Here is a 13,969-nt window from a genome sequence, read left to right as displayed (position 1 = left end):
TACAAAAACAAAGGGCAGCCCGCGCAAGACCGGGTCCATCAACCGCTGGAAGGTTTGGGCGGCACCTTTCAGGCCAAAAGGCATGCGCAGAAACTCGAAAAGGCTGAAAGGTGTAATGACGGCGGTTTTGGGACATCCTCCGCGCGCACGGGAACCTGGTGATATCCCCGTACCAAATCGATCTTCGAAAAAACCGAGGTCACCGCAAGATGGGTCACCGCAAGATGGGCGGAAAATCTTGGATGTGGGGAATGGGATAACGATCGTTCTCTGTGACGTTATTGAGACGGCGGAAATCCCACAAGGTCGCCACCGACCGTCAGATTTGGGCACCATGTGTGTTGAGTATTGCAGCATCGACAGCGATCAACTCGAAGGAAAAATGATGACGGAGGCAAAAATGTCCTTAACATTTAGGGAACTTTATTCCTCGCATAAGCACGCGGCAAAAACTTTCTACATGGGTGCCACTTTGTTGGGGGTACACTTCTTCTCAGGGCGTGATGAGCATACGTGCCCTTACAATGAAACAGTGCCTCCTTGTGGTGACAACTAAAATACTGTCTCTCTGTTAAACATATTGTACAACATGAGTACACACAATGAATATCTTAACACCCCCTCTTGTACTCAGGTTGCTGGAATCTAAAGAAAGTTGTACAATAAACAATAAACAGTTGTACCCTCTACCACACCTCCTTTTTCTTTTTCCCTCTTTTTTCTCTTCTCTTTTAAGCACCAACATAACGTCAGCAAACGTAGCAAGTTTAGCTTAGAACAGGTTTGGTCATAACATCTGCAACCATTTCTTCAGTGGTGCAATATAACAGACACATTCTCTCTTCATTTACAATGGACCTTACAAATGATATTAATGCCACATGTTTGCATCTCTGTCGGCTCACAGGGTTTTTAGCCAGGGCAATTGTTCCTGGTTGTCTTCGTACACTATTGTTTGAGGTATCTGTAGTCATCGATACCTTTCAAAGCTTTCTAAATATACACTCTTGCATTGTGGAAGCCAGAGCCATATACTCTGCTTCACAGGTAGAGAGCGCCACAGTGGCTGTTTCTTGGTCTTCCATGAAACTAAAGAACTGTTCTACATAGATGTACACAGTACCAGTAGTGCTGCGTCTGTCGGCAGTGTCACCTGCCCAGTCAGCATCACTGTAGGCCACTAGACCCAAATTTTCATCTGTGTTTCTCCTAAACACAACTTCTTGTCTTTGGACCCTTTGAGATATCTCAACACATGTTTCACAGTTCCCCACTGTTCTTCTGTAGGCTCATGGAATGTTGTGATAACTTGCTTACCACAAAACTCAGGTCAGGACGGGTACCTGATGCGAGGTATATAAGACTGCCTACAGCCTCTCTATACATCCTCACATCTTCTATCTTAGTAGCATCTTCTGTGTAACACAACTTCTGATCACAGGGAGTTTCTCTGGGTTTACAGTCCTGCATGTTAAACCTCATCAGTATCTTGTTGACATATGTTCTTGTGACATTGTTACACATCCATCAGACCGAGTGAAATCAATACCCAGATAATGCTTAAGTCTGCCCAAGTCTTTCATCTTAAATCTGACTGAAAGCATTTCTTTCACATCCTTCATTACCTTTTCATTGCCAGCTGCAATTATCAGGTCGTCCACCCAGATGATCATAATCACTTTGCCATGTTTTGCCTCTTTGGTATAAACACAGTGGTCTGCTGGGTTTTGCCTGAAACTGTTCGCTGTTAGGTATTCATGCAAGATCCTATTCCAGTTACGACCAGATTGTTTTAACCCATACAAGGATTTTTGTAATCTACAGACTAACCCTTCTCCCTCTTCATAACCTTCAGGCTGATCAATGTAGATTTCATAATCAATGGGAGCGTGTAAATACGCTGTCTTCACATCCATTTGATGGAGTAACAGGTTCTCCTGCGCTGCTTTCTGTAACAAAAGTCTTATGCTGGTTAAGTTGGCTGTTGGTGAGAATGTCTCTCCATAATCTATCCCCAACTGTTGGCTGTAACCCTTGGCTACGAACCTTGCCTTATATTTGTCGTTTCCCTCAATGTCACTCTTAACGGAATAAACCCACTTCCCCCCCACTGTTTTCTTTCCCTTTGGCAAAGTGGTTAGGGTGAAAGTGTCATTTTCCCGTAACGAGTGAATTTCTTCATCCATGGCTTTGATCCAGTTCTTTGAGTTAGCTGATTCTATGGCTTCCTTAAATGTGTTTGGGACACCACACACTGCCCTGTAGCAGTAGTCTATGGTAGTGTGGATCTCATCGCTGCCACTGTTGGCAGCTACAAAGTCATTTAAATGTCCGGTTTTCTTCTCTCCCTAATAGGATACCTTTTGTTGACAGATCCATCACTTGCCACAGTTGAGCCTTTTCGTTCACGCTCATCAGGTATACCACTTTGTGGACTTTTGTCCCTCACAATAGGTTCTGAAACCTCCTCATTGTCCTTGTCACCTTTCTCTGAAGGTCTGTTAGCCATAGGCTGTCTTACTCTGCTACAGTCATCATTTAGTTCTCCCTCATCTGTCTGTGTTTGTCTTTCTACATTTACTTTGCTCACAAACTTAACAAGTCTATGTTTCTGAACTTTCTCAGTTTCGGGGTGGTAAACTAAGTAGGCGGGACTGTTCTTATCATAACCTACAAAGAAACCTTGGTCACATTTTGAATCAAGTTTCCCCTTGTCCTGTTTGTATGCATAGCACACAGACCCAAACTTCTGCATCTTGACAAGTCTGACTTTTTACCTGTCAGCATTTGGTAGGGTGTTTTCCCTGTTCGCTTATTAAAGCATCTGTTCCGTGTTACAGCAGCAGTTTGAATGGCATAGTTCCATAGGCATTTCGGTAGCTGACTCTCAATTAGCATGCACTTGCCCATCTCGAAAAGAGTACGCCACCCCCTCTCGGCTGTACCGTTCTGATGGGGTGAGTACGGGGCTGATGTCTCATGCTTAATGCCATTTTTCCTTAACAGGGTTGGAAATCTCTGCATGTGAACTCCGTCCCATTGTCTGATCTACATGCATTTTACATTGCCATATGGTGCAACATCCGCTAGAAATTTCTCTGTTGCCTGCACTGTATCAGTTTTTGTCTTAAGGAAATATACAAACACTGAGTTTGAATAATCATCAGTGAATGACTGTACGTATTTGTACCCATCAATAGATTCAGTGGCTATCGGACCTGCTAAATCTGTGTGGACCATTTGTAAGGGAGCCTTTGCTCTTGTATCAGGATCTCTGTTTCGGGTTTGTGCAAACTTCCCCTGGATACACACTTCACATTCCTGGTCAGGTCTATCAGTTCTCCCCTTAATCTGCATACCGTTAACCACACCTTGTAATCTTACTACATCTTCATAGTTGCAATGACCTAATATCTCATGCCATGCCTGTATGTCATGACAGGTGTTACACTTATCTTTACCCTCAACTTCAGTTTGCAATAGTACAACTTGCCATACACATGAATGTTAAAGTTAGTACCGTCTTTGTGGGTCAACATGTCCTGCCCTTGTTTAAAGGTGACTGTTGCTCCTAATGCAGTGGCTGACTTTACAGAGAATATGTTCTGGGGGTATGATGGAATAAACAGCGCATCTTTCAGCGTTGCTTTGCGTCGCTGGCCTGTATTGTCAATCAGGAACACCTCTGCGTCCCCCCTCTGTTGGGCGATGCCTCTGCACTGGGTACCGTCTGCCAGTTCCACGCTGTGAGACTCCGGTCTGAACGCGTCGTCGAAGCTCTTGAACTTGGCGATGTCGTTGATGATATGTGAGGTAGCCCCAGTGTCGACCAACAGGCCTTTCTCCTGAATGCTGTATGCTGACTGCTGGACTTTGATGTCTGCGCCCTTAATCCTGAAGGTATAATCCGGCGTTTCTGCTTTGGATCCGTTGCCGCTCTCATCTGCGACCTTCCGCGCGCCATCTTGTTTGTCTTTATGTCTACACGTGGTATCACTGTGTGTGTTGCTTTTGCAATGACTGCACCACGTCCTCCGTCTGCACACTTTTGCTCGGTGGCCTTTTAGTCCACACTTGAAACACACAATGTCCACATCGCTCTTGTATCTGCATTGTGCGGTGAATCTCGTGTTCTCACGCCCGGTTCTTACTCCTGTTTTCATTACGTTGTCGCTACACTCTGATGCGCTTGACTTTTCAGTGTCTTCGTAACTCCGTAGCTTTGTTTTGAACTCAGCAAATGTCATATCGTCTTTATCGTGGGTAACGTGTATTGCAAATGGTTTAAAACTTCCAGGTAGTCCTTTTAAAACCATAGCAATCAATAATCCATCACCTAAAGTCTCACCCGCATTGCGCAGTGCTGTAATGGCGGCCTCTGCTCTGATGACATAGTCTGTGACAGTCTCTTCCCTCTTTTTCTGAAGCGATGTCAGCGTGGTGTACAGGTTGATGATTTGGGGCTTTCCCTTTCCAGCGTAGTAGTCCCTCAATATTTCTAATGCTCTTCTCCCATTATCAGGGCATCTCTCATAATCAGCGAGAGGCTTTTATCATCCAAAAATTGGATTAACTCGGCGTAAGCGTCAGCGTTCTTCTTACCGTCTGCCGCTACTTCAGCCTCACTGTTCGGTTCCTTCAGAACAGTGTCTCTTAATCCCAACAAGTGCAAATATCCTAGCACCTTAGTTTCCCAAAGTTCATATTTGGTCTCATCTCTGTCAAACATGAGTCGAGGCAGCCTGCTTGCTCCTCGTTGATCCATGTTGCTATTTAGCCGTTAGCCCGCTATCCGTTGCGGCTCCGGATCTTCATAAGAAAAAAAACTCCTCTTCGAGTCGGCCCTGGGCCCATAACCTGTTGAGTATTGCAGCATCGACAGCGATCAACTCGAAGGAAAAATGACGACGGAGGCAAAAATGTCCTTAACATTTAGGGAACTTTATTCCTCGCATAAGCACGCGGCAAAAACTTTCTACATGGGTGCCACTTTGTTGGGGTACACCTCTTCTCAGGGGCGTGATGACGCAGCATACGTGCCCTTACAATGAAACAGTGCCTCCTTGTGGTGACAACTAAAATACTGTCTCTCTGTTAAACATATTGTACAACATGAGTACACACAATGAATATCTTAACAATGTGTAACGGGGAAGCCCAGGCACTATTCGAACGCTGCACGATGCCCAGGCGCTCCATGGTGGCAAACTCTTCCCGAGCGACAGCCAGTTTGGCAGGGTCGAGGCGGCGCGCGCGCGCAAACACCGGGGGCCCTACTGTAGTTATGTAATGCTCCACCCCGTGCTTCGTCACAGTGCTCGAGAAAGTGGGGACAGTGAGTGAGAGAAACTCAGAAAGCAAACACTGAAAAGCGTCACCCGAATCTACTGAGTTAGCATGCACCACGGGCTGGGCACCCCGAGTCAAACAGGGTAATGAGGAAAATGACACAGCATCAATTAAACGTCTGTTGGCAACATCAACCAGCAGTCCGTGAGCACAAAGAAAATCAGCGCCTATTATAGGCACAGAGCTAGCAGCAACAACAAAGTTCCACTGAAAGTCACGGTCATGAAGCAAACAGTCACCAACCTTTCACCGAAGGTTTTGATGGGGGAGCCATTAGCCGCAGTTAGCAATGGCCCGCAGCCCTCAGCTAGCCTGTCCGAACCAGCCGGGGGAAGAAGGCTCTTCTGTGAGCCGGAGTCCACCAGGAAACGCCTCCCCGAGCGTGAGTCCTCTATGAAAAGCAGCCTTTCCTTGTTGCCAGCGGTCGCGGCTGCTACAGAGCGCTGGCGTGCCCGTTTCCCTGGGTCTGGAAACTGCAAGGCGGGAGACAGCGCCGTGCCTTCGCTCCAAAACGCTGATGATAAAAACAAAGCCCTTTTCCACGGTGCCGCCGTGCAGCGATTCCAGCCACCGTGGACGAGTCGGAGGGCCCCTGGAGCATCGGTGAGGGGCGGGGGAAACGGCTGGTGAACCCGGGACAATTGCCTGGACGCCGAAACTTCTGGTAGCCAGGAGGATGCGATCCGCCTCTTCCGCAAGGGAGCGGTAATCTTTCGTGGCCAATAGCGGGGAGTTGGCAAGGCCAGCGCGCACTGGAGCCGGCAGCTGTCGGAGAAAGAGGTGGGTGAAGAGGAATCCTCCGTCATCCGCGCCCAGTAAGGACAGCATGCTCTCCATGAGCTCGAGAGCTGTGCCGTCGGCCAAGCCCGCGAGGGAAAGGAGTTTCTCGGCTCGCTCAGCATCAGAGAGGGAGTAATGCCGCAGCAGCAGCGCCTTGAGGGCGGTGTACTTGCCTTGGGCTGGGGGGTCCCGGAGGAGAGTCATCACGCGGCGGGTTGACAGCGGGTCAAGTGAGGCCACCACATGGTGGTATTTAGTATCGTCGGCCGAAACTCCACGAAGAGCAAACTGAGCTTCTACGTGCACGAACCATGAAGGAGGGTCGTGAAGCCAAAAATCCGGCAATTTAAGCGCCACAGCAAACGCAGCCATCGGCAGAGGTGGAAGTCCGGCGGCAGCCGATGCTCCCAGGCCGGGGCTGGCTTTGTCTTCGAGCCTTAGCATGTTCGCCACAGGGGTCACCAATGTGGAGGTATGTAATAACGACAGGAGAGGTCTCAGTGTCTCACTCCAACTTTATTAACTGACTCTCACAAACTTCACATACAGTAAGTGCCAAAATCTCCACCCCAGCACTTCCTTTCAACTTGGGTGTGAGTGGAGCCACCTGGTGGTCCGCCACAATATATGATAAAGTTTGATGTTAGATATTGTAGTTGTAATATTTTGAATGGACTCAAGCAGCATGTTTTGTCAGAGTTGTGCTGAGAGATTTATACAGACTCTAGCAAAGGAAACTGTGTCCATGTATTGTAAATGGGACTGAAGCAGAAGGTCTTTCCTTTGCATTGAATGTAATGATTCCTGAAGCTGTTCAAAGACACTATTGTGAAGAACAAACCTTCCTGTGAAGATAACAGCAGCTCAATCTGTGTGCCTTCTCTATTCTTTACCACAGCACCACACGGTGTTGGCACAGGAAACCAGTTGCATCTGGTCAAAAGGAAAGAAACAAACAATCTTGGCTGACAATGCACAAATTCAAGGATAACAATGGTTACACCCTTGTGGATTACAGAGGATGTATTTTGTATCACAAGACAGGATAAGACGGCTGATCAGTTTGTTTCACTAACTTTTCTAAACATGGCATTTTGTAGAGGGTCACAGTGTCACAGTGCCTTCGCCCTGCAACTCCCTCGTTCCCCAAGTCTGTCTCATTGTTGATTACCTGTTTGCCACAGACCAAGTATTTCCTGTTTGCAAATAAAGTTTGTGAAATTCAAGAGAGTGCTTCACATTGTGTCTGCATCTGGGTTCACGTTAACACAAAATGATCAATACTTTTTGTTGTTGTCCTGTCTGGCACTGTAGCAATCAGAATTATTGTCTGAAGGCCAAGAAAAATGCCCAACAGATTTACTTTCCCAAGTGGGCCTTTTGCTATACTTGTCCACTTGATTGTCATAGTTTATTTGATCTTAATTAGTTATTTTTGTTCTAAAGTATTGTAATCAGGCCAGACTGGACTCGGGGACGGGAAAGAAAACAAGAAGAAAAGTTAGGAAGAAAGTTAACAGAAGGAGAGGGAAAGAAAAACACCTGGAGCTAAGGGGGCAAAACAATCGCATGAGTGCTGCTGTTTGACTGAGGAAGAATAAAGTAGTCGGTAAGCCAATCTCATGACCACTTTAAGACAAAGCAACAAGGTGATATATATCAGTTTTTAAATTGTGTTGATAGGCCACGTAAAACCAGAGTCATGATAAACAATATATATGCCTGTTTTTTCCTGAATAGTTTTGTCACGTTTACTGTCTAAGGACAGCGCAGCGAGCACTCTCTGCTTATGAGCAAACAAAAAACAGCCTGGTCGTGTTGGTGTAAAAATGCACCATGTCGACCAATCAAAAATGATATGGCAACATGACATTTGGTTGTTTAGGAAGAGGGGGAAGATTTAAGAGTGACAGCGAGAGAGAGAGAGAGAGAGAAACAGAGACAGAGAGAGAGAGAGAGCAGAAAAAGAGAGAGAGCGAGTTTTGAGATGTGAGAGATTTGTGAGGTTTAGCGTGTTTGGAGTGTGTAGTTAATGTGTTGTCTTGTGTAAGTGTGTAGTGTTGTGGATAGTTTTGTGTTGTGTGTCAGAACAATGAGGTGACTGCTGTCTCCAACAGGAGTGATACACCTGCTGCTGTCAGACCTGCAGGTATCAGGCTGTGATGTTCTCCTTTATAGCGCACAGAAATATTTTGTGTGGCATCTTACTGAATGCAGAACAGCTGATTGTTCTGTAAATAGTCTGAAATGGTTATTTTGAAAAGGTAAAAGGTAAATGGCTGCAAATAACTTTGTTGTTTGCAAAACTTGTGCATAGGATTTTAAAATTGACAATTGCATTTAATGTCATGAAAGTTATGAAATATGAAATATGATTCAATAAACATGTTGTTACAGTAAAAAAATAAAACCTTTTCTACTTTTATGTTTTCTGTCGGATTTTAGATCAATTGTGCTAATACGGTTTGTCAAAATGAAAACATAACTGTAAATTCAGACATGTGAGGTTGTGCTGAAAAGAATGAAACCAAACAAGGCAAAGCAAATAGTTTTTAAAGGTAAAATGTGGAGGGAAAGTCAAAAGTAGTAAAAAATGGCCAATTAAACCCTGGACCCCAGAGGGCTAAACTTTTTTTTTTAAGTAACACAATAGTTACTTTTCAAGTAATTAATTATTTTTAGAATATTGTAACTCAGTTACTTTTTTGAAGAAGTAACTAGTAACTATAATTAATTACTTTTTCAAACTTGCCCAACACTGGGTAACAGTAAATAATAAATGCTGAATCTTTTTAAGCAGTACACAAAATCGATAATGCTTGATATGTTGAGGCAGCAGCCACCCAAGATAGTGTGAGTCTGTAAGTACCTGCGTGCACACGTGAGTGTGTGAGCGCTGGTATTCATAAGGTTTCTCCATGCAAGTGTCTAATAGTACGTATTCTGTCTCACGGGTATTTCTGAGGCATGTTTTTATAAGTTTGTTATATGACAGGTCATAGTCATTTGTTCTGTAAGTAATGGGATCAACGTTTGAATGAATGGGTCTATTCCTGATCTTCTAATGGCAAACCTGCCATCTAGTGGGTTAACGGGGAAGCGCCAAGTGAGGGGATGAGCAGGAGTTTTTCTCCCAGCGCTCGACAGGGAAGGTCCATTTCTCTGTGTCTCACCTCCTACAGGAAATGAGGCTCACCAGCAACTGCATTTACACCATGTTGTTTAGACCCATCCTGATACAGACACATCTGTGAAGGGAGGCACTAACAGGGTTTGTTTGATTTACAACTTTCAGTAAAAATTGCAACCTACTTAAAGTTTGATAGCTGCACTTGGTGTTTGGACATTCTCAGAAAGGTTATTTATAGTCTTATTTATTTATATTTTTAAAATTTTGAGTAGGTCAAAAGTTCATTGTAAATATTGTAAATTTAGTTGTTTTTAACATGAAACAAATCCATCCTGGCGCTGTTGGTGTTTCATCAACAACCATAGATCCCTTGGTCTGTTTATTGTGTTACTTCTGACATGTCTCACACCTTCTTATCATATTTTTTATCTCTCTGTTCATTCCAGGCCAAAGGACTGTCTCTCTTGCCCTTCTTTTGCATTTCTCAATTCCGAGATGACCTTCATGTGATCTGGTAAGCATCTCTTGCCTCATTGTCTGTGGAATGACAATTTTGTCCTGCTTCAATAGCAGTCCATTGACTACACTCAGTTCTCCTCTAATATGGTAGAAGAGTGGACACAAGCCAACAAACATCCATTTGACATGCTTTCCATAACATGTTGCAGTTCTGTGTCTTGTGCAGTCTCATCAGTTATTTGCTTAGATTTCATGTCTGGCACAGGAAGTTTGGCAGAGACCATGTTTATGTGAGTCTGAATGTCTTCTTCTGTTGTACTCACCATGCCCCCTGTGGGTGCTCCTAAGAGTGCATCTGCAATTATCAGGTGCTTTCCTGACGTGTAAACTAGCTGAAAGTCAAATCTCTGCATTCTCATTATCAGACGCTAAATTCTTGGCATCATTTCATTCAAGTTCTTCTTGATAATAGATACTAGTGGGCAATGATCTGTTTCTGCAGTGAAAGAGGGTAAGCCACATACAAAGCTGTGGAACCTCTCTAAGCCAATAAATAAATAAATAATTTATATAGCATGTTTCATGACAGAATCACAAAGTGCTGCACATAAGATTACAAGTCATAAAAAGATTTTAAAAAGACAAAATAAAACAGGCAAAAAATTTACCAAAAGCAGTTTTAAAAAGGTGAGTTTTGAGTTGTTTTTTTAAAAACAGCTCCTGAGTCCACAGTTCTTAATGTTTGGGGGAGAGAGTTCCACAGTCTCGGGGCCACAGTGGCAAAAGCTCTGTCACCCTTAGTTCTCATCTTAGTCTGTTTTATAGCAAGTAAGCCCTGATCAGATGACCTCAGGGAGCTGCTGGGGACATCGGGCTGTAGCAGATCAGAGATGTAGGCTGGTGCCAGTCCGTGCACAGCTCTGTAAGTCAAGACCAGGATCTTAAAATGGACTCTAAATTCAACAGGAAGCTGAGATAACAACGGTGTCACATGTGAGTACTTGGAGGATTTTGTCAAAAGCCTAGCTGCAGCGTTTTGCATGCATGTATAGCAATCTCCAGTTCAGAGCGACATAAAACAGGGCTTAGCTTAGCCACATTTCTTAAGTGATAAAAACAAGACCGAACCAGAGATTTCACGTGCCCATCCAATGTGAGAGTCGAGTCAAAAGTGACACCTGAATTCCTGATAGAGGATTTAACATAGAGTGAGAGAGGACCAAGGGCTTTCACTATCTGCGATAAAAATCTATCAGGGGCGCATACAAGGACTTCGGTTTTCCTCTCGTTGAGTTGCAGGAAATTTGCAGCCATCCAACGTTTGATCGAATCGAAGCAATTATTCAGACGCTGAAGCTTAGATAAATCCCCGGGCTTAAAAGAAACGTACAACTGAATATCAAATTCATTCTCACATTATGAATTTTTGCAAGCAGAAAAGAAAGAAGATTTCCCTAATTTCACTAAACAATGTCACTAATGGTGTTGAATAGCATCTTAGGATAGCCTCTGCTCTTTGTAACCAAGTGTGAGAAATGGGCAGCTCTCGCATCTCTGATCGCATTATTAAAAGAAGCTAAAAGGTCCTTTAGATAGAGGAGTTGAACATTTAGATGAGGTTTCCTCCACCTGTGCTCCGCTTTACGACAATCACGTTTTAGACAATGAATACTGTCATTTGGCCAAGGAGGAGATTTGGAGGCAGAAACACTCGTCTTAAACCGGACAAATTTCTTCTAAAATAGAAAGGCAATAATTATTAAAAAGACTGGTTGAGAAATCAAAACCATTTTGAGGAGATAGCTGTAAGTTAAAAGCATCCACAAATTTCTCCGCTGTGGAGGAGTTTAAGATGCGAGAGCTAACCATCCGTCTGACGGGGACAAAGGCTCATTAAAAGACAAGTTAAAAACAATAATGATCAGAAATAAAAATGTTCTCAGAGCAAATAAAATCAATATTTAAATCCAAAGTAAAAACAAGGTCCAGTGTGTGACCTTTGCTGTGTGTAGGACCGGACACATGCTGAGTCAAATGAAAAGAATCCATAATGTTCATAAAGTCTCTGGCGAATGGGTCGGAGTCATCATCAACGTGTATGTTAAAGTCCCCAACTATGAGCACCCTAGACAGCTTCATAGTAGCGGATAAGAAGTCACTGAGCTCTGATAAAAATAACCTATTAGATCTATTAGAACCTATTAGGTGGACGATACACCACAGCACAGTAGAAAGGATCCTTGTTACCAATTTTAAGCAGCTGCAGCTCAAACGAAAGAAAATGTCCAATTTTAACGGAGCCGCAGGAGAAATGGTCCTGGAAAGCCACGGCAAGCCCACCACCCCAACAAGATAACCGAGGCCGGGTCGAGTTCAACAAGTGACGAGTAGTCTACATCCCGCTGCCAGGTCTCAGTCAGGAATAAAAAATCCAGTTTTTTAGATAATATAAAACCATTCAACAAGAATGATTTATTAGACAGAGATCGAGCGTTAAAAAGCGCCATATTCAGTGAGCTAGAAGCCTCATTATTTGCAGAGGCTCGAGTTAAGGGACATAAATACACAGGGTTCGAGCCGTCACGCTCCTAGAATCAACTCACCGAGGGAAGAAAAAGCCAGCCCGAAGAAGAGTCTGGATAAACCCTCCTAAGGTGGCACGGTCTCAAAGAGCCGGGCCCTGCGTATCCAAACAAGGCCGTGGAAAACAAGTCCCCCTCCATGGAGCTTTTCTGAACACAGGAGACAACGCACGCTCGCCGTCACTTACCAGCCAAACCCCGCCGCCAGTAAAGCCTGAGCTTTACCTGAATACCTCCTCTTCTCCCTCTCCTTCTCCGTGGTCTAGAGGAACCACCGAAATCGCCTGACGAGGACTTAATGGAGGAGGGTGGAAAATGCCGGAGGACGACGAGACATCGTGAGGCATCATAGAGGATCGGATGGATAGCAAAGCCAGGCGATCATACACCAGGGCAGCTAATACATCATTAAAACTGAGTGAGCACAGAAGAGCAGAAAAAATAACACAACAGTAGTAGAGCGTGACAAACTGCACCCCAATACCAATCATTCCTTCTCAGTTTGAGTGTAAATGACACTCACTCTCTGTCATGAATCTGGATGTGTAGGCTATAAGTTTCCAGTGCTCACCTTCAGCTTGCAGAAACACTGCACCAAGATGCAATCCATCTTTTAAGGCATTAGTCAATGGGAACTTTTTTGTCTCCAGTGGGAAACTGATTTGCAGTCTGTCCATAGAGAGACCAAAACAAGCTAACACAACACACACACACACACACACACACACACACACACACACACACACACACACACACAAAAGCCCAAAGAAACAGTCCAAATTCTATCATCAAAAAAGTGCAATGTGCAATGGCAACAACGTTTATGGTTTAGTGCAGGGGTAGGCTACTCCAGGCCTCGAGTGCAGGTGTCCTACAGGTTTTAGATGTGTTCTTGATCCAACTCAGCTGATTCAAATTGCTAAATTAGGATCAGAATCCCTGAGCCAAGTCTCTGTGAATGCCATTAGACATGTGTCCCTGTAGTCACGTAAATGTGCGACATTCAAATTCAGTTCATCCAATTTACTCCTCAAACACTGCACATTAGCCAGGATTATTGATGGCAAAGGAATACGATTGTATCATATTTGCTTCCTCAGTCCTCAAAAGTGTTCCTGTGATTAGAGGATGATCCAGGGCTGGAAAACACTGAAGGGTAAAAAGAATCCAGAGATGGGCAGTTCCACAGAAGGTTCAAAAGAAACTCCCGTGAGTACGTAATTGTTTGTGAGTGTCAATGACACCAAACAACTGTCAGGATGCCAATAAAACCATGCAAAATAAAAACCCATCTTCGATGAAAGATGCGTGGACTCAGCACCCAGTCCATGAGTCATTGGAAAGTGGCTTAGGCTCCCAGCAAGCCAAGCAAAAGTGTGATACATTGGTACAAACCATTCAGAGTGGAGAAATATCTTTTTTCCTTAGACTCTGGAGACAAAGGCATCTGTCAGTAGCCCTCGGTTAAATCCAGTGTCTTGAGAAAGCGAGCAGTGCCTAACCGTTCCAGGAGTTTCTTGAGTCGGGGCATTGGGTAAGCATCAAACTGAGACACACTCATTCACCTTGTGGTAGTTGACAGAAACAAACAGACCCATCTGTCTTCAATTACAAGAACTATGGGGCTATACCACTCACTGTGCGGCTCTTTTATTACTCCCAGCATCAG

The sequence above is a fragment of the Oreochromis niloticus genome, unplaced genomic scaffold (assembly GCF_001858045.2).
Source record: "Oreochromis niloticus isolate F11D_XX unplaced genomic scaffold, O_niloticus_UMD_NMBU tig00007094_pilon, whole genome shotgun sequence".
In the NCBI taxonomy this organism is placed as follows: Eukaryota; Metazoa; Chordata; class Actinopteri; order Cichliformes; family Cichlidae; genus Oreochromis; species Oreochromis niloticus.
Note: the sequence above shows the minus strand (reverse complement) of the source record.